The following is a 23,590-nucleotide window of genomic DNA, read 5'->3' on the forward strand; positions in this document are numbered from 1 at the left end:
TAATCCCTAACTATATATGGTCTATAACCTATGGTTTTTTCAGTGAATTTTCAAGGTTTTGTAAATGCAAATTCCTAACTATATATGGTCTATAACCTATGGTTTTTTCTGTGAATATATATATATATATAGATATATATACTCTTCACGCTATATCCGTTTTGCCAAAAGATAACGACGACGCCTTGTGTAGCTGGCTGAAAATTAGTTTATTTCAGCCTGACTTGAACGCGTTTCAGCTGTCCTTGCTGCCTTGCTCACCAATATTTACAGAAGTCAGAAGCAGCCATTTTAAACTTATTTTGGTGCCTTTCACATGTTAACTACAAAACAATCAAAAGTGTAGACAGACTTGTGGTTTTTCAATGTTACTACACAATACATGCAATTCATCGTTTGACGATAAAGTTATATATGACAAACTTTGAACTCATTTATATTGCATAATTCAATAATGTTCAAACCAGCTATTGACCGCATTATGCATATTTTTTTATTTTATACACAGCACGCCTTTGCAATTGTGCCTCCTCATATCAAAAGCAGCACACGTGGCTATCCTGATGAATTTACACAATTAAATATTTATCGCCCAACTGGGGACATTAATGACAAATCAGTACTGTGGTATATGACATGACAATATTCATTATCCATTGCAGACGAGCTGCGCATTTCCAGATCTTGTCATTTCTCCTGCCCCAGTGGGACTTTCAACAATTTCAACATTCCTGCGCCTGTGAGCCAATTCATTCGGCAAATAACACTAGGAGATAACATCCAATTCAGGAGCTCGAATAAAACACTGTATATTTAAGACAAGGCTATGACTCATTCCAGCAGGGCACCTCTTGAGGGTCTTTGGTTTTCGACTTCGTCCCGTATTCGGCCACCATTTTGTGTCCCGTCGCCATTTTGTGTTGCCCTCACTCAGGCAGCACGGCCTTTTCCTGCTGCTACGTGTCACGTTTGTTAAAAAGTAACTTCCTGCCCTTATTTACGAAACCGATGTCAGTGTTTGGCCGAGTTCACTAATCCATGTCTGGGTTGATTGATCCCTGTCTCGACTGACTATTTGGCTTCCCCTATTCTTTCCTTACTTTATCTTATCCGATTGGCCTTCGCTATTCTCTCCTTGTAGTCTCTTGTTACATAACTATCCTTTGAGGCACACAAGTACGTCCTGCCACCTGCAAATTGGAGTGTAGGCACTAGCACTGATTAACTTGAGGGGAGGGGTGAACACAGGGTCTGAAAGAAGGGAGTATTTGAGACACTTGATAACTTGTTTTCCAACTTTTCTTATTGGCTAGCCTTGTATGTATTGGGAGTATACGTTGTAAATATGTGTGCTATAAAATATTGTGCGCCACGGAATAAAGTGACAGTCTCCTGAGAACCTACTCTGTACTTCTGGGACAACTGTGCTTAGCTGCAGCTAATAAACCTGGTTTTCTACGCCTAACAGAGTGTCTCATGTCTCTGTCCGACAAGGCAGGTGAACTCAGAGATTTAATCCGTGCCCTGCGCCGCCTGGCCCATAAGGCCCTGTTCTCCACTCTTCACTACTTAGTGCGGGCTTATTTTACTGGTTTGAACCATACCTACTTGACTGTGCAAAGTGCATTAAAAGATATTTAAAAATTAGGAGTGGCAGACAATCATTTCCTTGCAATACATCTCTTACAAATACGTTTACATTTCCTCTTCAACATTAAGGCCCTCCGGTTGCTTAGAATTCATCTCTATGATATATCTTGAATCTAATTTATGGAGTTTTTTCTCAACAGAGAACAGAGCGAACAAAGTCACAAAGGTTGTGCACACCACATGAGATTAGACCACCTATTCATTATCTGGAGTGGCAGCCAGAGGGATTTTGCCGAATATATGAACATATTGAATGACAATGACATTGGCTTATAATTTACCTATAACATCAGCAATAAAGAAATCCAATTCTTGGATGTAACTCTATACATTGAAAATGATGATTTGAAAACCAACGATTACAAAAAACAAACCTCAACAAACAGCATATTACATGGGACCAGTTTCCATCTGCCACAACTGAAGAAAAGTATCCCATATGGGGAATTTCTGCGTGTGAGACACAATTGCTCTGATGATGACTAAATGGAGAAAATCTTTCAGGAAACAGAAAACCGATTCCGGAAAATAGGTTATCCAAGGAAAGATATCAAAATGGGAGATCTGTACAAAGAGCTAAACCTTGGAAAGAAAGGAGAAAAAAGCAGAAGACACTACATTTCGGGTGGTACTCACTTACAGCAAAGATAATTATGAAATAATTAACATCTTAAGGAAACATTGGAACATCTTGAAGAAAGATCCGGATATTGGACATAATATTGGTGAAAAACAAAGCATCTCCTACCGAAAAGCACCCTCTCTAAGGGATAAATGGGTACACAGCCATGTGACATCAATGAGGACAGAGAAAACAAACTGGCTGCAGAACCAACAAACTGTTTTTGTGTATTGCAATGAATGCAAAGCTTGGAAATGTGGAATACACATGAAAAAGGTGAACTATTTCATGGGAAGAACTTTCAAAATTACAGAGAGAATCACATGTGAATCAATGTATGTTGTGTATTTTATTGTATGCCACTGCAGGCTTTGGTACATAGGTAGTACTATTTGCCCCTTGAAGAAGATAATATTGGAGCATTTTCGCGCCATACAAAATGAACATATAAATTATGCTATTGTGAAACATCTGAAGAATCATGAGGACAAAATGAAAAAAGACATCAAATATTTTGGCTTAACGACTGTACCCAAAAATTAGTGAGGAGGGAACAGAACTGCACAGATTGGAATCGCAAATGATCATAAGGTTCAGGACTAAGATTCCATTTGGGTTGAATGAAGACGAGGAATTGTACAGTCACGTGTAACGCTCGAGAGAAAGAGAAATAGATGTAAACATGGAAGAAAAAGAAAAAAGGAAAATTTTAATTCCAGGATGGTTACAAAGAATTGACAACCATATGAAAAGAGCACTTAGCTCCAGAAATAAAGGAAGAAATTATAAATTGCCAATAAAAATTGGAAAGTGTGCACTGAGCACAAACAAGCAGAGAGAACAATGTACTAAACGTAATGAAGACTGGCACCCCAGAAAGTGATGGAAGTCAGTGGTTCCGGTTTGTCAATAAAGCTACAAAATATTGAAGTGGCAATAAAAACAGTGAAAACCATCTGGAAACAAAAAGAAAAAGAACAATAAATAAATATAAAAACAAGGCTGATGATGAGATCATGTAAAAAGCCTCAAGACTGGTAAATGTATAAAAGACTACATATCCCTTAATGCCTCCTAAATGTCATGAATGGGATGATCTATAAAGTGAGAAAGTGATGATGGACTCACATACCGTGAGCAAGGCCTATTGTAGGTTGAAACGCGTTGGTGGTGGTCAGTGGTGAATAGTTGCACGAAATAATTCCAGAAATACCACTTTGTTGGAGTGCAGTGTTTTCCTTAATGTGATGAACCTTGGTGAAATAATTAGTATCGGGACAAGCCTGTCCTCGACATCGGCACCCGCTATGCGAAGTGTGCTCTCCTTGGGGCTGTTTGTTGAAGGATGTATATATATATATATATTCACTGAAAAAACCATAGGTTTCAGGCCTAATATAGTTAGGATTTAGCATTTAAAAAACCTTTGAGATTCACTAAAAAAACTATAAGTTTTAGTGGTGTTATAGTTAGCTGGACATTTCACTCATACAAAGCCATTGAAATTGAGCAGGCCTAGAGGGTCAGGGTGCTTCTACCCTGCCCCCTTTTTGAGTTCTACACGTTTGTTTTTCTGCTTTCTTGTGCCTCAGTCTACCGAGGCAAAAAATGGCTGCCATCAATTTCTGTTTTGGAGTGTTGACAAACAGTGGCAACCAATCAGCATGTAGCTCGTGCACGGGAAGGTACGCGTACGGTGCGCGCACAGTGCGCGCTTATAGATATATATTTGTTTTCTCTTTTGATTTTCTCAGGAACTACTGGAAGGATTTACACCATTTAAGCAGAAGTGTGATCTGCGAATCAGACTCTACCATTTTGCCAAATTTGGTGTAATTCCGTTTAGCGGTTCGGGCTGTAGCCGTGTCTAAACGTCCTATGGAAATTAACATGGGGAAAACACGTTTTTGTAACCCCCCATTTTTCTTGGCCCTCATTTGACAAATCTACCCGAGACTTTCAGGGAAGAAGAGGAGCGGAACGGGCCATCTTCTTTGAGAAATTCCTGAAGATTCAACTACTGGCGCCAAAGTTATTCCCAATAGAATGTTGTGGATTTCCAATGGAAACTAGGTCCTAACTATATATACCTACCGCCAGTAGGTTATATATATATATATATATATATATATATATATATATATATATATATATATATATACACACACAACGTATTGGAAATGTTATGTCACTCATGTACACTATAAGATCGCACCTATAGTGTTTCAGAGAGGTTTTGTCCTTTGCCTATGTCCAGTAATGTCAAGAAACTTTATTGACATGTCAATCACTAAGTGTCATTGGCACTGACGAAGGCAGTACGCCGTTTGTGCGGTTCCTGAAAATAAACTTGTGGATTGATGATTTACCCTCCTGAGTGCTGTGAATTCTGGTAAAGCAAACGGAAATAGTGAGCAGAGTGTTTCGCGGTGTTCCACGAGCCCCTGATAGCACCCGCCCATGAGTGCACAGGACAGCGTGGGAGACAAGTGTTTTTCAAAATTACCCTGTGCACCACCGCCGCCGCTGGGGCGAGGAGACAGCCGTAGCTGGAGGACTGAAGCGAAGGAGCATGCCGGGTGCCCCCGGAGACTTCCCGAGCAACACGCCGTCAGGTGAGCCCCCTTTTACATATATTTGTAAACAAATAGCGGGCAATGCGGTAGTACGTCAAGGAGGGTAATCACATCCACACAATATAAACCGCCATAGATCAGCTGTAGCTGTCTACAGCTGAACACAGAGTGCTGACATGTTCACCGACACCGAGCACCGCACAGCGGCAAAAGACATGTTTAAACGGCGGGAAAAGCCGCCAGAAATGGTATCAAAAGCGGCGGAGCCACAAAGCAGCAAGTTAAAGGACAACATAACCAAGTTAGAGTGGCTTTACGGATGGGAAGTTCGAAAATGGTGGGAGGCGAAGAGTCTAACCAGTTATATTGAGGAGCACAGGGTGCACAGGGGCCTAAGAGTACATACAGTTTCTTCATATGAACACCCTGACCCGCAATTACTAACATACTGGGCAGAACATACAGCCACATATTGTAAAGGAACTCTTAAGATCCTCATGAAATACGCCTGGAGCGACAGAGAGAAAGCGCTAGCGGAGATCAAACTAATCGAGGAAGAGCTTGAGAAAGAGACGGAATTGGAGCTAATATTACAAATCAAGGAGCAAATGAAGGCCCGCCTTATTAAATACGAGCAAAAGATAAGATTTCGTAAACAAGAAAAATATGAGCGTGATGAGAATGATTATCTTCAAGGGCGGGTACTGACATATGCCAAGAAATTTGATGCTCCACGGAAAGCTCTCCACAGTGGCACAAGCACAAGAGTAGCTCCAGACATAATCACCTCAGAGTCTGATGTGACTGAGGATTCTAGAGATGACCAACGGGATCCAGGGGGTAACCGAGGCCGTAGAACTGGAACCACCCCTTTTCACAAGGAGTTTGAAATAATCAGAAAATCGTGGCTACGCGGAGGGAAAAACAAACTGCCCGATGCAACAGTAGGAGGACAAGGAGGACAAGGAGGGCAGGGGGCCAGACACATATTGATCTGTTCCACTTTACAAGGAAATTAAAACTTCACAAATATTTTAAGATATGTCCACATACGAAAGATCAATCCAAGAAAGGTGTGAGAATGACTGCTACGGATGCATTGAGTAGCAAGGACATACCGACAGTAGAGGCTCTCGAGGAGTTACGAACAGAACAAGTAACCAACATTGACAATTTAGACATTGCTCAACGTGCAGTATTACAAGGAGTAGAGCAAGAAAGGGAGGAGAGCAATTTCAGACCGGGCTCAATCTTTATCCCGCAGACACCATGGGATGCTGTGGATGTGTTTACGGAAGTGATGAACAATGACCTTATGAGGTACAGGAAGGCCAACCATCCAATCAAGAATAACATAACAGACCTCCAGAAAATGGCATTGCATAATCTTATGAGGGATAAGACTATCGTAGTGAAACCCTCGGACAAAGGTGGAAATGTAGTACTCATGAGCAATGAAGACTACAGAAAAGAAGCACTAAGTCAGTTATCAGACGAGAAATTTTATATGAAGTGCACGAATGAATTATATCAACAAAGTATCATGGATTATGATACTCTGATCCGCAAATGGTATGACCGCCTGATGCTAGGCAGAGATGAACACCTCTTTCTGCACAATAATCATCCGATGCTCCCTACCTTTTATCACCTTCCCAAGCTTCACAAGAACAATACATGCCCTCCAGGACACCCTATTATTTCTTCCATAAACAGCCTTACAGAGAATATGTCCCGCTTTGTAGATAACATTCTGTTTCCGTTGGTGATAACTTTAGGTTCCAAGATCCAGGATAGAAACATTCTGACCCTATGGTCTTGGTCAGGGAGGTGGTACATGGATCTTTAGGCTCAATTTTTATTTAAAAAAAATAAAACATGGCGGGGTACTCATGCAGTACTTGCACGCAGTTGAAAAGGTGAAAAAAAACTAGAAGTTTGTTTTGTTTATTTGGTCCCGGCGGGGGGCAAATTACGGGGAAATTTTTAGAGCTTTATTTCTATGACAGTATGTAAAACTTGCGATTTATTTTTTGCTGCACCAGTTGTACTGTCAACGCATGCACAGCTTTGGTTGCAAGTGCACTTTTTTCTTTTTCTTCAAGTTCGCCAAGCAAACCTCTGATTTTAGGTATTACATTTTCCGCTTTGTTTTCCCGGGTTATGTGTGTTATCCGGTGCTATACTTTTGTAATATATTATTAAACATATTGTATGTATAATTATTTGAAATGTAGTGTTTAGGCGCCAAACGTTGATTACATACTCCGTCCAACCCCATTTTAGTAGTTTTCCTTTGTTATTTTTATTATACCTGTTTCTTTCATTTTACCCTGCGTATATTTTCTCTGTGATCGATGAGATTTGGTGCCACAGATACCACGGTGTTTGTCCTTGGCCTCTGATCTTATCAGAGTTGGTCACATGTATACCTAGAAACTAATTTGAAGGATGTAAGGCACAGGCATTACAACGCGTGTTGGTCAACAAAAAACAATATTAAGATTATGCATTGATCAAGTGTGGTAAATACATACTAGTTGTAAAAGCATGTGTGGAAAAGCGATATGCGTGCTAATGGTTTTGTGGTGACGATCACGTGTGCTTATGAACTGGGTCTGGCCGTGGTGGAGTCCAGGGTACCAGGCGGAGGGGCACGCAGCTGGACTCATACAATATAGAAGTAATATAGGATTTTTAAAACTTAAAAAAAAGTATTCCATAATTATCCAAGATTAAGTCTTCTAATAGTATGTTCATTAAATACATAAATATATGTTTTTAAACAATTGAAAACATTCACGTCTTTTGACATCACACAGAGGCTTTGATGCGACACGAAACCTCAAAGCGTATTCGTAGCGTATGCTGAGAATAATTAGCAGTACAAACTATGGTGTGATCACTCTCTCACTGTCAAATCAGAGCACAGGGCGTGGTTTGAGAATGGTTAGAAGTGGTCACTCATTGGAGATCCAATTCAGGTGTGTGTCTTATCCACAGTATAGTAACATTATTTTTTAACCTGGTTAAGTTTGAGGTTTGCATGAAATACAATGCTATAGCCAGAAATGGATGTGTTGGCAGCGCTTATGTCCATCAAGCTTGGTTATTACCATTTACATATAGGTGCCTGAGGGAGGGTAAAGAAGTCTATGTGAAGGGCGAGGATTGCACAATAGTACCACATCACTCCTTAATTTGTAGACACATATAATTGCATGGCTCTTGTATACAAGATGTGCCTGATTTGGACTGAGTTTTGAAAGTTAGTCCGACACCTGCTATCATAACAACATTCAGTTTACTGGAAACAGGAGTTATTTACTTTGAAATAATGGAGATTGTTGTACAATGTTAGCAGGCATTGCTTACATGATTACGTTAACTGAGCGTGTGGTTTGATAAAAAAAAAGTTGTGTTAACTCCTCTGCATGGGAAGCTGGATGTTTCGACCTTGAAAGCAGAGTCAACCAAATGAGTCGTATAAGAGCGCTATTGTCTCAAAAAGAGTTTGCTCTTATATCTGGTAGAGAAACATTTGTCCTTTATGTAGCAAACACCCGCACAGAAGTCCATGATTTATTAAATACAGACGTGCTCTTGAATTTTTGGGGAGTTAATTTAGAGTATCTTTAATGTGCCCTTGACTACGGGGTTACCTTACTTTTTTAAAGTTAGAAGCAGTGGCCTTGTGACTTCTGTAGAAAGTATATTTGGTGTCTTTTTGGCTCAGAAGTGTGGCTCAGGGGTTAGAGGCGGCAGACCTGGAGCTTGAGTTCGGCCCGGGACCAGGGTTCAATTTCCCGCCTCGGCGGGTCTTGGGCTCAAAATTCCACGGACTCGTTAATTCTCGCTCCGGTGCCTTCTCAACTCACGGGTTCACACTCTGCGACTCTGGGCAATAGCTTGCTTAATCTCCACAACGGCCCCTCGCAGCGGGATGCCTGGCTTTCACCTTGTGGATACCCTGTCGGGGTATCTCACAGGGGAATACCAGGACGGGTTCCCTAAGCAAGCGCATAGATGCCTGCGATGTGGGCGATTTGCGCTATATAAATACATGTACATTTACATTTACATTTACATTTTGGGATTTTTTCATTCGATTTTTTCCGTCATCTTTGGTGGATTGCGCTTAATACTCGCATTAGTTGCCGGTGCGCTTTTATTCATTTATTTACATAAATATGGATGCACATACTGAAGCAGACAGTAATATGTCCCGGCTGTTGCTGCTCCGCAACCCAGTGCTTAGTTACTATGGAGCGCTGCCTCTTGCAACATTGAGTGCAGCTTATGGATTATCATTTCGATTCTCCTTTTTCACATGCGTTCAACCTGTGTTCCATTGCCTGAGCTGCGATTTCGACTGGGCCCTGGATTTGTGTCTCTGCAGTACGGTGTCTCCCAAAGCGGGTTATGACCAGTTGATGAGCCCCTTAGTGGTTCATGACTTGCTATGTTCTGGCGGCGGGATTATGGCTTTAGCAGCGACACATGGAATAATGGGACGTTGGAATGTTTTTCGCAGCGGCGCTTGAGTTCTTGGCACGCAGTTACATTGAAGATGACCTGAGTTTTCCTCCGATGGTGATAGAGGCTCTGGTTGTATGTTAATTCTCACTATTGAATTGAATGGCTGAAATGTTTTCAGATGAAAACAATGACTTCCTCTTGGAGGCTGTTGCTAAATACTGTGCTTACAAGCTGTTGGATTAAGACTGTTTGATTTTTCTACGTATTCTTTAATATTTAGTTACTGTTTTCTATCAAAGAGCGAATAACTTTTTTTTGGAAATGCGAACTTGACTCTGCTTTTAAGGCTTGGACTGTGCGTTCCTAATTCGTCCACGTTTATATCACGTGCTTTGACCAAGAAAGGGTGCCGTGGGGCTGAGCGTTGCACTCACAGCCTGTTAAGTTAGCATGGATTTATTAGAAGCTTACATACTATTTTTGCTTACCTGCTCTGCTTTGCACACGACACGTACTTGTGATATTGTTTAGAGATGTCATCAGTGATGTGATGAGTGATGTCACTGACCATGTCATGAGTGATGTAATATGTGACGTCATCACCAGTGCATTGCGGGCGCGCGGGTTATAGTTAGCTGAACTAACTTTTGTATGAGAGAAAGGTCCAGCTAACTATAACATGGGTGAAACCTATGGTTTTTTCAGTAAATTTCTAAGATTTTTTAAATGCTAATTCCTCACTATAACGTGGCTGAAACCTATGTTTTTTTCAGTGAATATATATATATATATATATGTATATATATATATGTATATATATATATATATATATATATATATATATATATATATATTACCTACTGGCGGTCGCCAGTAGGTATATATAGTTAGGATTTTTTCTCTATGGGACTTTTGAAAATTCTATGCCTAATAACTTTGGCGTTTGTGGACGGAATTGGCTGAAATTTTCAGGAAAATGGCACATTTTGTTTCTGAGCAGCTCCCGGAAATTTGGGGGGGGTTCGTCAAGGGGGGGCCGAGAAAAAAGGGGGGTCCCAAAACGCGTTTTTCCCATGTTATTTTCCATAGGGCGGTTGGACTCACTTTTAGCCCGAACGGCTGAATGGATTTTCACGAAACTTGGCAAAATTGTAGGGACTGTTAGCCCGATGTGCCTTTGCTAGGTCTCAATATATGTGCTTCAGTGGATTTTGAGAAATTAACGTTTAAATCAAGATATATATCTGTAACAGCGCTCCGGGCAGCTATCCGGTTAGCGAACCTTTCGCGTAACGGAACTTTGCGATGAGAAGCTGATTGGCCCTCCGGTGTCTGTCAACATTCTAAACAGTCCGGAGCGGCCGCCATCTTGTCTCTCGGTAGGATCGAGAGACAAGAGGAGGCCAAAACAAAGGGGGAAATTACCATAAGGGGGCATAGTAGATCCTCGTTGACCCCCTAGGTTTTATGTGGAGGTTTTAAAAGGGCCTAGGAGGGTCCAAAAAAAAAATTTTTTTTTTGCGTGGTAAGCGCCAAGTTCGCGAACCGGATAGCTTTCTGGGCAGCGAACTTTATGGATAAAAGAATGAAAGACTTTTCTAATACTGTATGTTAATTGTTTGTTGTTTTTCTTGTTTTTTTTTGTTTTCTTTGTTTATTTATTTTTTTTATTATGATTGTGTTTCATACTTTATTAAATTTTCTAACATTTCATTGTCAGAAATGTCATAATTTATTATAGGGTGTAATTGTTTTTCATTTTGAAGCAAGTTGTCTACTGCTTCAACACATTGTAGAAGTTCGTGGTCTCTACTGTCATCCATAAAGTCATCAAGTTTGTCTTGGCTGCTCTCCTTCAGTTCAATCGAAAATGAAACTTGTTGTTCGCCTTCCATTTTGCCTGAAATTTTGAATAAGAAAATATATATTAGTAGAGATAGGGCACTGTTGGGATTAATTTTAGATAGGCAGTTTTTATCAGTGAATTTATCTTTTGGTAGTGTATAGTATGAGAGTGGAAATAGGACTATAAAAAAGTGTATGTGATTTAACCAAGACAAGCCTTACTCCATTGATAACTATAACAGAGAAGTCTATCTAAATACATTACTACTACAGAGGGATAGTGTATATCTAGCAGAAAAAGTCTACTATATTAAGTCATAGTGCACAATATATTAAATTATAACTTACCTTCACAAAGAAGTTGAAGTTTTTTGAAGCTTTTGAAATAGGAGGTACAACAAGAAGTAGTAGTCAAAATGGCTGTGTTTCCTTCTCTCCCTTTATATATATACAGGTATATAACCAATCAAATGTCAGGTAATAAAAGTAGAAAATGAAAGTAACATTTTCATTGGTTGTCAATTCCAACAATTCAGATGTGTTTTGTGAAGTAATTTACCTCACGGTACTTGGAGAGGTCTACAGGCTAAATGGCTAAATGGAATTTCAATGAAATTTGTGAGAATGGAAGGGATTGTTATGTAGTATGAGCTAATCTATATTTGGTGAGAGTGTCTCTAGTCGTTTTTCTGTAAATTACTTTCCCGCCTTTTTTTAGGACCGCTTTCCGGGAAGCTGCCCGGTTAGCGAACCTTAAGCGTCACGGGAGTCCACCATTTTGTGTTTCGTTCGCATTAAGATACAAGATGGAGGGCAAATAATGTTTAGAATGGGTAGAAGGGGTCATGGTAGACTTATCTTGACCCCCTAGGTTTTCTGAGCGTGGCTGAGGAGGCTTATATGTGCGGAAAAAAAAACTTTTTTTTAAAAAATTCCGCGAGGTTAGCTTTCGGTTAGCGAACCGGGTAGCGCTCCGGGGAGCGAATTTTGTGGAAAATTAGTGAAAAAAGTTAGAGAAAAATAATAATTGTGAGTGATCAGATGTAGGGTAGCTCTGAGAAGAGCTTTTGGGTTTATGGTACATTTAGGTACTTATAAGTAGGTACCAATGCACAGTCTTAAATTCAGAATGAAAATTCTGTTGCCCTCATCTGAGAAGTGAACTCCATCTCCTCTGTAGATATCTTGCATGTAGTAACGCAAGTTATTGTTGTACAGAGAGCCCATTCCATGGTCTCTCATGTAAGCTGAAACAGATTTGTTTACATGCTTCCTCGCTTTCTCAATTTGTGGACAAAATTGGTTGGACCACCTTCATTTCTGTCTTTGGCATATATTGGAATATACCAAGGCAGTTTGAGGAAAAAGTGCCATTAATTGCTCCAAGGTGTCCTTTAAAAGCATTTCCAGACCTACCCCTGTCAAAGTGCCCAAATCATTACCTCCACAGTGCACTATTAACAGGTCAGGTTTTGGCAAATGCATAAAGGTTTTCACCAATGGAATCAATTGGTGACATTTTAATCCTCTTTGGCCCAACCAGTTAATTTCCACATCTTGTAAATTGAGGTTGTGTAAATTTCTGCTCTCAGCATACCTTTGAGCCCAGTGGATGTAACTATGTCCAACAATCCAGACGTTAAACATGGTGGAAGAAGGTTGTTCTGCAGTCAGATGAAGTGTGGTAATGAAAGGGCAGTTGAAACAGTAGGAGTTTCTAAAGAAAAAAAACTGTGGTTTTACTATGCTAATGATTCATTAGCAGTGATTGGTGCATTTCCATTTCTGAAAACAGAAAGTTAGGGTGCATGGATGTGTTCTTTGAAAAATGTAATTTGAATGGTCAAGGAAGAAACAATTAATGAAAGATTGCACTGGATACGCAGGTGCACTGAGAGTTCAGAGTTCAATTGAAACATTGTTGTGTGAATTTGCAAACATGAGAGGTCTTCCAGGAGGTGGTTGCTATGGAAACAAGGCAGACAGGGCAGAGGGGGGAAGGGTTTTGATTTGAAAAAAGTGAGGGAAGAGGTATGATTGGCTAATATGAGAGATATGTGAAAAGAATATCTGTATTTCTGTGCTTTCAATAGCTGCAGCCTTTGGAGTGCATCCTTTTTCTTCTGCTGAAGACAATTTGGTGTATTTCTGAGACTGTTTTCAAAACTCAAAAAATATTTGCTAAGGTGAGAAAAGATTTATTTAATTTAGATAGAGAATAGTATGATTTAAGGAGAAAATGATGAAGAAAGCTGTGTTTTTAAAATGTGGTTTTGTCTCTAGTGATATACTAATAGAATTAGTTTCATAGAGAAATTATAATTGCATATTTGGTGTAACATTCTGGCATGCAGTAACACAAGATATTGTAATACATGGAGGCCATTTCATGGTCTGTTATGTAAGCTGAAACAGATATGTTGCTTTTAAAAACGATTTAAGAAATCAATTACATTTCTGGATATGTACTGCTAGAGCTTCATAGGTTGTTTTGGGCCATATTTATAAGGTATTTGAGTGTCTAAGATGTTGTGTTCGCCTTTTAAAATGTAAAGTGTTCCTCATGGGGCAAGTGTCTTGTAAATACGGTCCCACTTGTGCTTGGCAAATTTAGATTTTGATTATGGGAGTTACCTAGCCATGTTAATAGTGTCCCAAAAATGGTGCTAGGGCATTCCAGAAAACACTTTCATGTGTCTCAAGGACATTTTTAGTTATTTCTTCATGAATGCAGGTATACAATTGATTTATATGCTGTGTTTAAAAACGAATTTTGAAATGAATTAAATTTCAGGATATGTACTGTTAGAGCTTCATAGGTTGTTTGGGGTCATATTTAGAAGGCATTTTAGTGTCTTTGATGTTATTTTTCCCTTTTTAAATGGAAAGCGTTCCTCATGGGGCCCTGAGCAGTTCTTAGCCATGTTATTTAATAGGAAGTGGATAACATGGCTAAGAGCATTTGCTGGAAAATGCATGAATATCGCTGATTTTTCTGCTATATTCATGCATTGTGGCCGTTTTTTTTCACATTGCTTCATAGGTTGTTTGGGTTCATATTTAGAAGGCATTTTAGTGTCTTTGATGTTATTTTTCCCTTTTTAAATGGAAAGCGTTCCTCATGGGGCCCTGAGCAGTTCTTAGCCATGTTATTTAATAGGAAGTGGATAACATGGCTAAGAGCATTTGCTGGAAAATGCATGAATATCGCTGATTTTTCTGCTATATTCATGCATTGCGGCCGTTTTTTTCACATTGCTTCATAGGTTGTTTGGGTTCATATTTAGAAGGCATTTTAGTGTCTTTGATGTTATTTTTCCCTTTTTAAATGGAAAGCGTTCCTCATGGGGCCCTGAGCAGTTCTTAGCCATGTTATTTAATAGGAAGTGGATAACATGGCTAAGAGCATTTGCTGGAAAATGCATGAATATCGCTGATTTTTCTGCTATATTCATGCATTGCGGCCGTTTTTTTCACATTGCTTCATAGGTTGTTTGGGTTCATATTTAGAAGGCATTTTAGTGTCTTTGATGTTATTTTTCCCTTTTTAAATGGAAAGCGTTCCTCATGGGGCCCTGAGCAGTTCTTAGCCATGTTATTTAATAGGAAGTGGATAACATGGCTAAGAGCATTTGTTGGAAAATGCATGAATATCGCTGATTTTTCTGCGATATTCATGCATTGCAGGCCTTTTATTATCACATTTGCAAGCACTTCTTAGCCATGTTATCCAATGGGAGGTGGATAACATGGCTAAGAGCATTTGCTTCAAAGGTTGTTTGGGGTTATACACCATTTTTGGGAAATTATTAACATGCCTATCTAACTCCCATAATCAAAATCTAAATTTGCCAACCGCAGGTGGGAGCGTATTTACAATAAATTTGCACCATGAACAACGTAAAATAGCATACTAGACACTCAAATGCCTTATAAATATGACCCAAAACATCTTATGAAGCACTAGTAGTGCATATTTCCAGAAATGTATTGGTTTTCATTTAATGATTTACTTCATTGGTAGGCCTTCACATGTTTTTTGACCTTGGTTTTTTTCAGTGATAATCTTATCTGCAACCATGTGTTGGCCTCACCTCAAATAAACAAAACAGGTGATGGAATGAATGTGGATCAATGACACACATTCACCCCAGTCCAAAGATCTGGGCCTAAACAAACCTTTAGATAGGCTACATCTTATCGTCATCCTGAATTAATGATTTAAAATATTAGGGAGTGATTTATGAGTGTTGTATGCCTGTTTTGTACCATTGAGTGTCATTTTTGTGATGCAGTGCTGGTGGAAAATATTTGCTATGTTAAATAATTAGTACGGCATTAAGTTTTAGATGACTGTTATTTATTTACTGTTTGGTAATAGTGGTTAATAACATTTTATATTATATTTTTTCACAGATTCAACTGCAGATTCTTTCATAGTTTGGAAAATGCCTTCCAGAAGTCGAATACGAAAGGCTAGAAAACGTCAAAGACAGCAGGATGATGTTTTATTGCAGCAGTCCTCTTCCCCAAATACTTGTCAAAACACCAAGAAAGGTCCGGGTAAGAGCACGAAATCATTCTTAAGAAATATTTGTAGTAAAAAAAATTTTGCTCAAAAAAATGTGTCTGTTCACAAAAAGAAAAGTAATTTAAATGGAAAGGAGAGACACATCACAAATGTTACTGGTAGAGGAAGAGATAACTCTGTGCATGATAGTAGAAGGAAACAACAGTTTAGGGACATTCGACAACGAATGTTCCGTAATAGGATATTAGTTAATTTATTGAAAAATATTAAAAAGAAAGGCCAACAGAAAGCGGCATTTTATAGGAAGAAGAAAAATGTAGAGAAAATTATTGATCATGCTTTTGAAATCAAGCGAAAGTTGTTTATTTTGGTAATCAATAGAATTAGGAAACTAAGCAAGGTAATTTCTGATTTCAAAACAAAAAGTAGATGGAAGAGAGTAGTAAATCGTACTAACTTTTGTGAAGTTTTTTCTGGAGAATGGATGCATAGTTCAAGTTCTGAGGCATTTTTTAATGAGGAGACTTATTTTCAGGATAATGATTTGGTGCATGCAGTTGACATCAGTGGTCGAGCTTATGAAGTGAAGGATGGTTGTCCAGTTGAAAAAGAACAACTTGTGACAACAGAGACAGAAGAGGCGCTAAATGATGAGGTTTTAGGAAGACGTCCTAAGGGTCCTGTGTACATTTGGAAGTGTAGTTCTATTTGCAGTGTGCGACAGGTTTCCATCAATTTGCTTTGTGATTTTATACGGACATTTAATAAGAAAAGTTTGAAGCAGAAAATGAAGTTGTTGCAAGATTTAGATCCTTGCAGAGTGAGACAAATGACAGGTTTGCGTGGTCATTCACTGGCTTGTCTTTCCAGGAGAGTATGCCAGAGTGTTTTTCATCATTTCAGGATGCTAGCAGTGCATCATAATAAAGTGAGAAAATTAGTGAGAATGTTGTATTATGCTAAGAGTCCAGCAATTATGCTTAAACAGTTATGTGCTGCTCTTTTGCATGGTTCTGAAATAGATGTGAAGAATCTTTGTGAAGAAATTGAGTTTTGTTACTTTGGTAGTAAAGATGAGAATGTTCAAATTGACCCTGAAGTAGAGGGTAATGTGGAAGATAATGTACAGGTTTCCAGTACAGATAATTTTCAGAAGGAAATTGCCACGTTTCAGATGAAATCAAGTGAGAGGCCTAATTTCACTTGTGTATGTTGTCGACGCACTTATTATAAGAATCAGACTAAGGTAGTGGATTTATATGCAAAAAGTGAAAGGGTAAATAATAGTGAATGGAAGGATTTTGCCACATACTTGATGGTAGAAAATTATTTTGATTTGGGATCGGATCAACGTGTGTGTACTTATTGTTGTAATAAATTAAACCAAAACCAGATGCCTGCTAGGGCAGTTCATAATAATCTGGAATTGGTTGAGATTCCTTCTGAATTGAAGGATTTAAATACTTATGAATCTATTTTGATTCAAAGTATCCATCCCTTTCAGGCTATTGTAAGAATGGAGCCAAAGACAGGGAAGTTGCCTCCAGCAGATTTACAGAGAGGATTAAAGGGAAGAGTTGTTTATTTGCCTCTAGATTTGAAGAAAAACATTAACACAATTGGAATAGAAAAAGTGGAAGAGGAACCTCTGGTTATCTTGGTTAATGGGGTTCCGACAAAGAATAAGAAAATATGGCAAGATTTAGTGGATGTTAGGAAAGTCAAAAAGGCAACAGTGTATTTGAAGAAAAATAATAAGTACTATAAGAATGTATATGTTGCAGAAGAGGAAGTAAGTGATGAAGAGGATAGCGATTTGTGTGCTGGCCAAATTGAGAAAGTAGAGGCCTCTAAAAGTGAAGAAATATATGAACATTATAGTGTTCATCCTTTGCATTCCAAGGAAGTCATGGGGAATGCTATTGAGTTGTTTCAAATGAAACAAGCCAAAGGGAGTCCCATTAGTGTTTGGGAGGAAAGTTTGGAAGCTCGGTGTTTCCCACAGCTATTTCCCACAGGTCAAGGAGGAAGATATGATGAGCGACCTCGTGAAATTCCTGCGTCTGAATACCGGACTTTACGATTGTATGCAGAAGATTCTAGGTTTCGGCAATGCATTCCCTATTTGTTTCATCTCCTGTTTGAAAGTGATCTGTCTGGACTTTCATATGCAGTGAACCACATCTTAAAAAGTGGTATACAGATGCGAAATATCTCAGCAAGGGACTTCATGCATAAAGTCAATGTCCAAGACAGTATTTTGGATTCTCACTTAATTAATCTCATGGCGTGTCAGCGTGGTACTAATGAGTACTGGTACCGTCGTCATGGTGATTTAAAATGTATGCTGAGGAACTTAGGAACTCCGACATGGTTCCTCACTCTGAGCTGTGCCGAGTATGGCTGGGAAGACTTACTTGAATTTCTACGAGAGGCAAATGGAAATATTGAAAACATTGAATTCAAGACACCTGGAGAACTGTGTTCTTTGGATCCTGTGAATGTATGCAGGTACTTCAATCATAGATTTGAAGCAATGATGTCTTTCATCACAAATAAAAAGAATCCACCTCTTGGAGAGGTGTTGGATTTCTTCTGGAGAAAGGAGTATCAAGCAAGAGGTGCCCCTCATATACATATGTTGCTGTGGATCAAGGATGCACCTAAATTTGGAACAGATCCGGATGACTTAGTGATGAATTTCATCGAACAGTATTCTACGTGTGCTGTTCCAAACGCAACGGAGAAGAAAAGTCTAAGAGAACAAGTTCTACGTTTCCAAAGCCATCGTTGTGGAAAGTACTGTCGTCGTAAATTCAGAAACAAGGACAAGTTCTACACCAAATGTCGTTTCAACTTTCCACGACCGGTGATTTCTAAAGGAAGAGTGAACAGTTTGATGTCTTCGCTGCGACATAATGTGACGAGGAAATCACCCAAGAATACATACAATTTGAAAAGGAACGAAGAGTCCAAGTACATCAATGACTACAACCCAGTGATTTTGTCCATGTGGAATGCCAACATGGATATACAGTTTGTGGCTGACAACTGTATGGCTGTGGCTCGGTATGTGACATCTTACATCACCAAAAAAGAAAAGACCGAACTGAAGGATATGTGGGAGGACATTTCCCATGAAAAGAGCCTCAGCAAGAAGTTGTACAGTTTCAGTCTGAAGATGTTGTCGCATCGAGAAATCGGAGCTTACGAATGTTCTGATCGATTGTCTTCAGCAAGTCTCTATGCCAAATCCAGGAGTCTCGTTTGGGCGAGTCTTGGTCTTGCTGCAACGCGAAATCGAGTTCTAAAACCTGTTCGGGAAATTGAGTATTTGGCAGAAAAGGAACCAAACAGTACCGACATTTTGAAGACCAACATGTTGGATACATATTATCCAAATCGAAGCAGTCACCTTGAGAATGTTTGTCTATATGAGGTTCTCCAAAATTATATATTCAAGAGGAACATCAAAGAAGATATTGAGAAAGGAGTGTATGCTGTAATTGGAAGTGAGGGATGCCTGGTCAAGCAAAGAAAATGCCAATTAGTAAACCATCGAAAATTAAGTGGCGAATCTCCAGAAAAAAAGGAGTTTTTCTATTTAGCACTTTTGCAACTTTTCAAGCCTTGGCGTGCAGAAGAGGAACTGCTTGGAGATTTCCTCTGTTACGAAGACTCTTTCAATGCAGCCAAGGAGTCCATAGAATGTCCTGCTTTTTCTAAATATCAAGAAATGCTAACTTTGGAAATTGAGCAGGAAGCAACGATTGCAGCCGAGATTGCCAGAGACAGTTCTCAGGACAGTCAGAGTTCTGTTTCATTGAGTCAAGATCCACTTGGAGGACCTATTATCGAAAATGAAGCTGCCACTGCTATGAATGAAGTAGAAAGAGCCATGGCACATGCTCAGGAGGATTCAGTTAACTTACAAGACTTGGAAAAACAACTCAACGTTGAGCAGAGGAAAATATATGATGAAGTTACCAAGGAAATTGAGCACGGATTAAGTCATGAGAAGAAAGAGTGCTCGTGTACGTCGTTGAAGCCTGTCCGACTGTACGTGAGTGGAGAAGCGGGAACTGGAAAAAGTTTCCTCATTAAAGCAATCTCTTGTTATTTGCAGGAAAGGACTGAGTCATCGCTGTCTTGTGTTGTCACCGCTCCTACTGGACTGGCAGCACATAATATTAAAGGTATTACTTTGCATCGTCTATTGATGCTGCCGGTGGAGCATGACAACAAATTAGAATACAACAAGTTATCTGGAGATGCTTGCTGTGAAGTTTCAAGAGTTTTGAGGAAAATGAAACTACTTATCATTGACGAAGTAAGCATGGTTTCCAATGTCATGCTTGCCTTTGTGCATTTGAGAATGCAAGAAGTACTTAAAACTGAATATGATGTCTTATTTGGTGGGAAACACATTATTGTTTTCGGAGATCTTCTACAGCTGACACCAGTAAAAGGTCAACCTGTGTTCAAAATACTCACGCATGAAGATACCAGGAAGTGCCTAGGGAGCATTGGCAACGTCAATATATGGTTAAACTTCAATTATGCAGAACTGCATCAAAATATGCGTCAGGCAAAGGATGAAGATTACAAGAATATTCTACAAGATATCAGAATTGGAAAAGTGACCGAGCATGGGAAAGAAGCTTTAAATGCACGGTTACTGTCAAATTTGTATCCCAAACAAGAGATTGTGCCTGAGAATATTTTTCAGAAAATTACTGAGAAGAAATCCGGGATATGTCTCATGCCAACTCTTGCAGAATGTGCCATCTTCAACAACAAAATGTTGAATTTAGAAAAGCAAGACATTGTGAAACTGGAAGCTATCGACAAATTAGAGCATATGGGATCAACAATTATTTTGTCAGATAATTTGAAATCAAAATTGGATTCATTAGAGAAGACTATATCTAAGACAGCGGGTTTTGAAAAGACTCTGAATGTGTGTTTAAATTGCCGAATCATTTTGAGACGGAATTTACATGTAGAAAGAGGTCTGGTAAATGGATCAATGGGTAATGTTGTTGATTTTGAGAAATACAGAAATAGAGATGGAATAGAATTTTTAAGAATTAAATTTGATGGCATTGAGGAAGTACAGCAAATTGGTCGTTGTTCTGCTAGGTTTTTGCTTGTTAAAGATTTATATGTTCGCCGTAAACAGTTTCCTGTTTGCTTGGCATATGCGGTGACAATCCATAAATCGCAAGGTTTAAGTGTAGACTGTGCATTGGTGAATATTGGCAGTTCTGTGTTCAAGGAGGGTATGGCATATGTGGCATTGTCACGAGTTAGAACTTTATCGGGATTGTACTTGATTGACTGTGATGTCACAAACATTTGTGCAGATCTAGATTGTGTTAAGGAATACAATAGGTTAAGAAGAGAGTATGCGCCACATTTGCCTCAATATCCTTTGTTTGAGAAACGTGTGGTATGCCGGAAACGTAGAAATAGCATTAATAGTAGGGAGGTTGTTGCAAAAAGACCAAAAGTCAATGAACCGAAAATTGTTAGCAGAAAGAAAGTGGATTCTGTTGAAGATGTTGTTGGTTTTCAATTTGAAAACAGTTCTGGTGTCAACTGCTATGCAAATGTAGTGGTTAATGTTCTCTTTTCACTAGAGAGTTTAAAAGAACAGATTCTGTTGAATTCAGAACAAATTTTATGCTGTTTGTTGAATTCTGTTTTCGAGAAATGTAGCAGTGATCGAACAAAAGTAGAAAGTGTGTCTGAAGTTCGTTATCTTTTAGATGAATGTTCAGGTCAAACAGACTTCTCTGAAAATAATCAGCAAGATTGTCAGGAGTTTTTAATGTATATGCTTGATATATTGCAAGTTGAGGGTGTAGATGTAGATCAACTGTTTGGGCTTTCTTATCAATGGCAGCATGACTGCGAGAACTGTATGGTATCAAGTACTACTAGTGTAGACTCAGAAAGATTTATATATTTAACTTTGCCAGACAGTAAATCAGTGTCCTTTAATAAGCTAGTAAATGCAGCGGATCACAACATGGAGTGTAGCCAATGTAAATGTGATATGATGTCAACATTATTTATACGTAGATATGGCCAGTATGTCATTTTAATGATTCAACGATGTAGGCCTGATGGATCAAAATTGTCAACTTTAATAAAAAATTTTGTGGCTTCTCAGCTGTCAATATCAGGGAGGACTTTTGTTACTGTAGCAATTATCTATCACGATGGTCCATCAACAACATCAGGACATTATACAGCTTACTTAAAGTCTGGAAACGGCTGGTCATTCTGTAATGATTCTGTTGTAACTTTCAAAAAAAAATTGCCGTTTGACCTTAAAAATTCTTACCTGGTGTTTTTAAAACCAAAATTTTAAGTAGAGGGAATGTAAGTCTGCAATGCTGTCTCGATTAAAAATCCAACTATATAAACCTGATGCAAGTAAGTCTGCTTCATAGTAAGCAGTATCAGTGTCATAGGAAAAGGAGAACATGAGTGACAAAGAAGACTAAGATATTAGTAGTCCAGGATTGTGAAAATAATCTCAAATATTTTATTTTTGAAAGTTGCGAAAATAGAAAATGTCGGGATTTGATTGGAAGAATTACAAGACTTGCGAATCACGGCAACATGATTTGGCCTAGTGGAAACATGTGATATAATGAGAGAAGTTTTTTTTCTATGTAACATATTTCACGTATCGATGGAGGTTTTCTTTCAGAAAGTGGCGGGCTGAAAATATTTAAAGCACAACAGAGTGGATGCTGTTTATAGGAGATCGTTTGACGTCATTGAAAGTAAGTTAATTTTAAGAAGTTTTGAAATCAGATTTCTTAGGTTGTATGGGTTTTTTAAACACAGTCATTTTGATTGTGTTTTTTTTTCCCCGCTGTTACATGATGAATACCTTCAAGTCACTGATTTAAGTGAAATTTGATACATTCTGAGAACAGCAAAAATAAACCATTTAACATGTATAATTAATGTTATGCTTTTTGTCCTTATGATATACATTTAGAAATGTGTGGTACATATGGGTAAGCTGAGTTCTGTAAATATCAATTTTAATGCTTAGAGTGCTGTACTTCTGGGTAGTGTTTTTTTTTTTATAAAAAAAAGAGGCCTCACCTCAAAGAAAGCTCTTGAACGCACACATCTTATTTGCATCATAAAACAATCATTTACAATGTTAGACACAATTTTATTATGGCTTTACATCTTTTTTGCGCTGCTATTGCATCACTATTGTGAGACATTAGCAGTGCAAGAAAAACATCATGTTCCAAAATAGGCCTCAGTTCAGCAACATCAAGATACAGTTTCTTTCGAATATATATCTTTAGGATTGTGTAGGGGACGTAGAGAAGCAGAGACTTCTGTAAATGTCAAAGTTGTTGAAAAACTGTTTGTTTTTGAACCTTTTCCCTTGTCTTTTCTAATTTTTAAATACATGTTTTAATATTTTTTGAAATGTTTGTTCTTTGTTTTACAGATTGAAAGTATGAAAAAATATTTAAAAAAGGTAACAAGAATTATAAGGTAAATGTTTTCCACTCTTTTTACCCGCAATGCACTGCTGATGATGTCATTGACACTATCTCTCATTTACTCTCTCTAGCTGTCTTTCTTTTTACATTATTCTCTGATTACTTCCCTTATACTAACTCTTCTTTTTTTTAAAAAAATATTTTTTTAGTTCGCTTAAATTTCGCGAACCGGTCAGCGAACTTGAAGCGAACCAAAAGAAATAGAGCTTGCCAGAGTGATAAACATTCTAGCAATTTTGTTTGAAAGGGGAGGTAGTTCTGAAAAGAACTGTTTTTTTTTGTTTTTGTTGTTTTATATATTTTTTTTATTTTTTGAACATTTTTTGATTTTTTTGTA

Source organism: Lissotriton vulgaris, chromosome 2_1 (genome assembly GCF_964263255.1).
Source record: "Lissotriton vulgaris chromosome 2_1, aLisVul1.2, whole genome shotgun sequence".
Lineage (NCBI taxonomy): Eukaryota > Metazoa > Chordata > Amphibia > Caudata > Salamandridae > Lissotriton > Lissotriton vulgaris.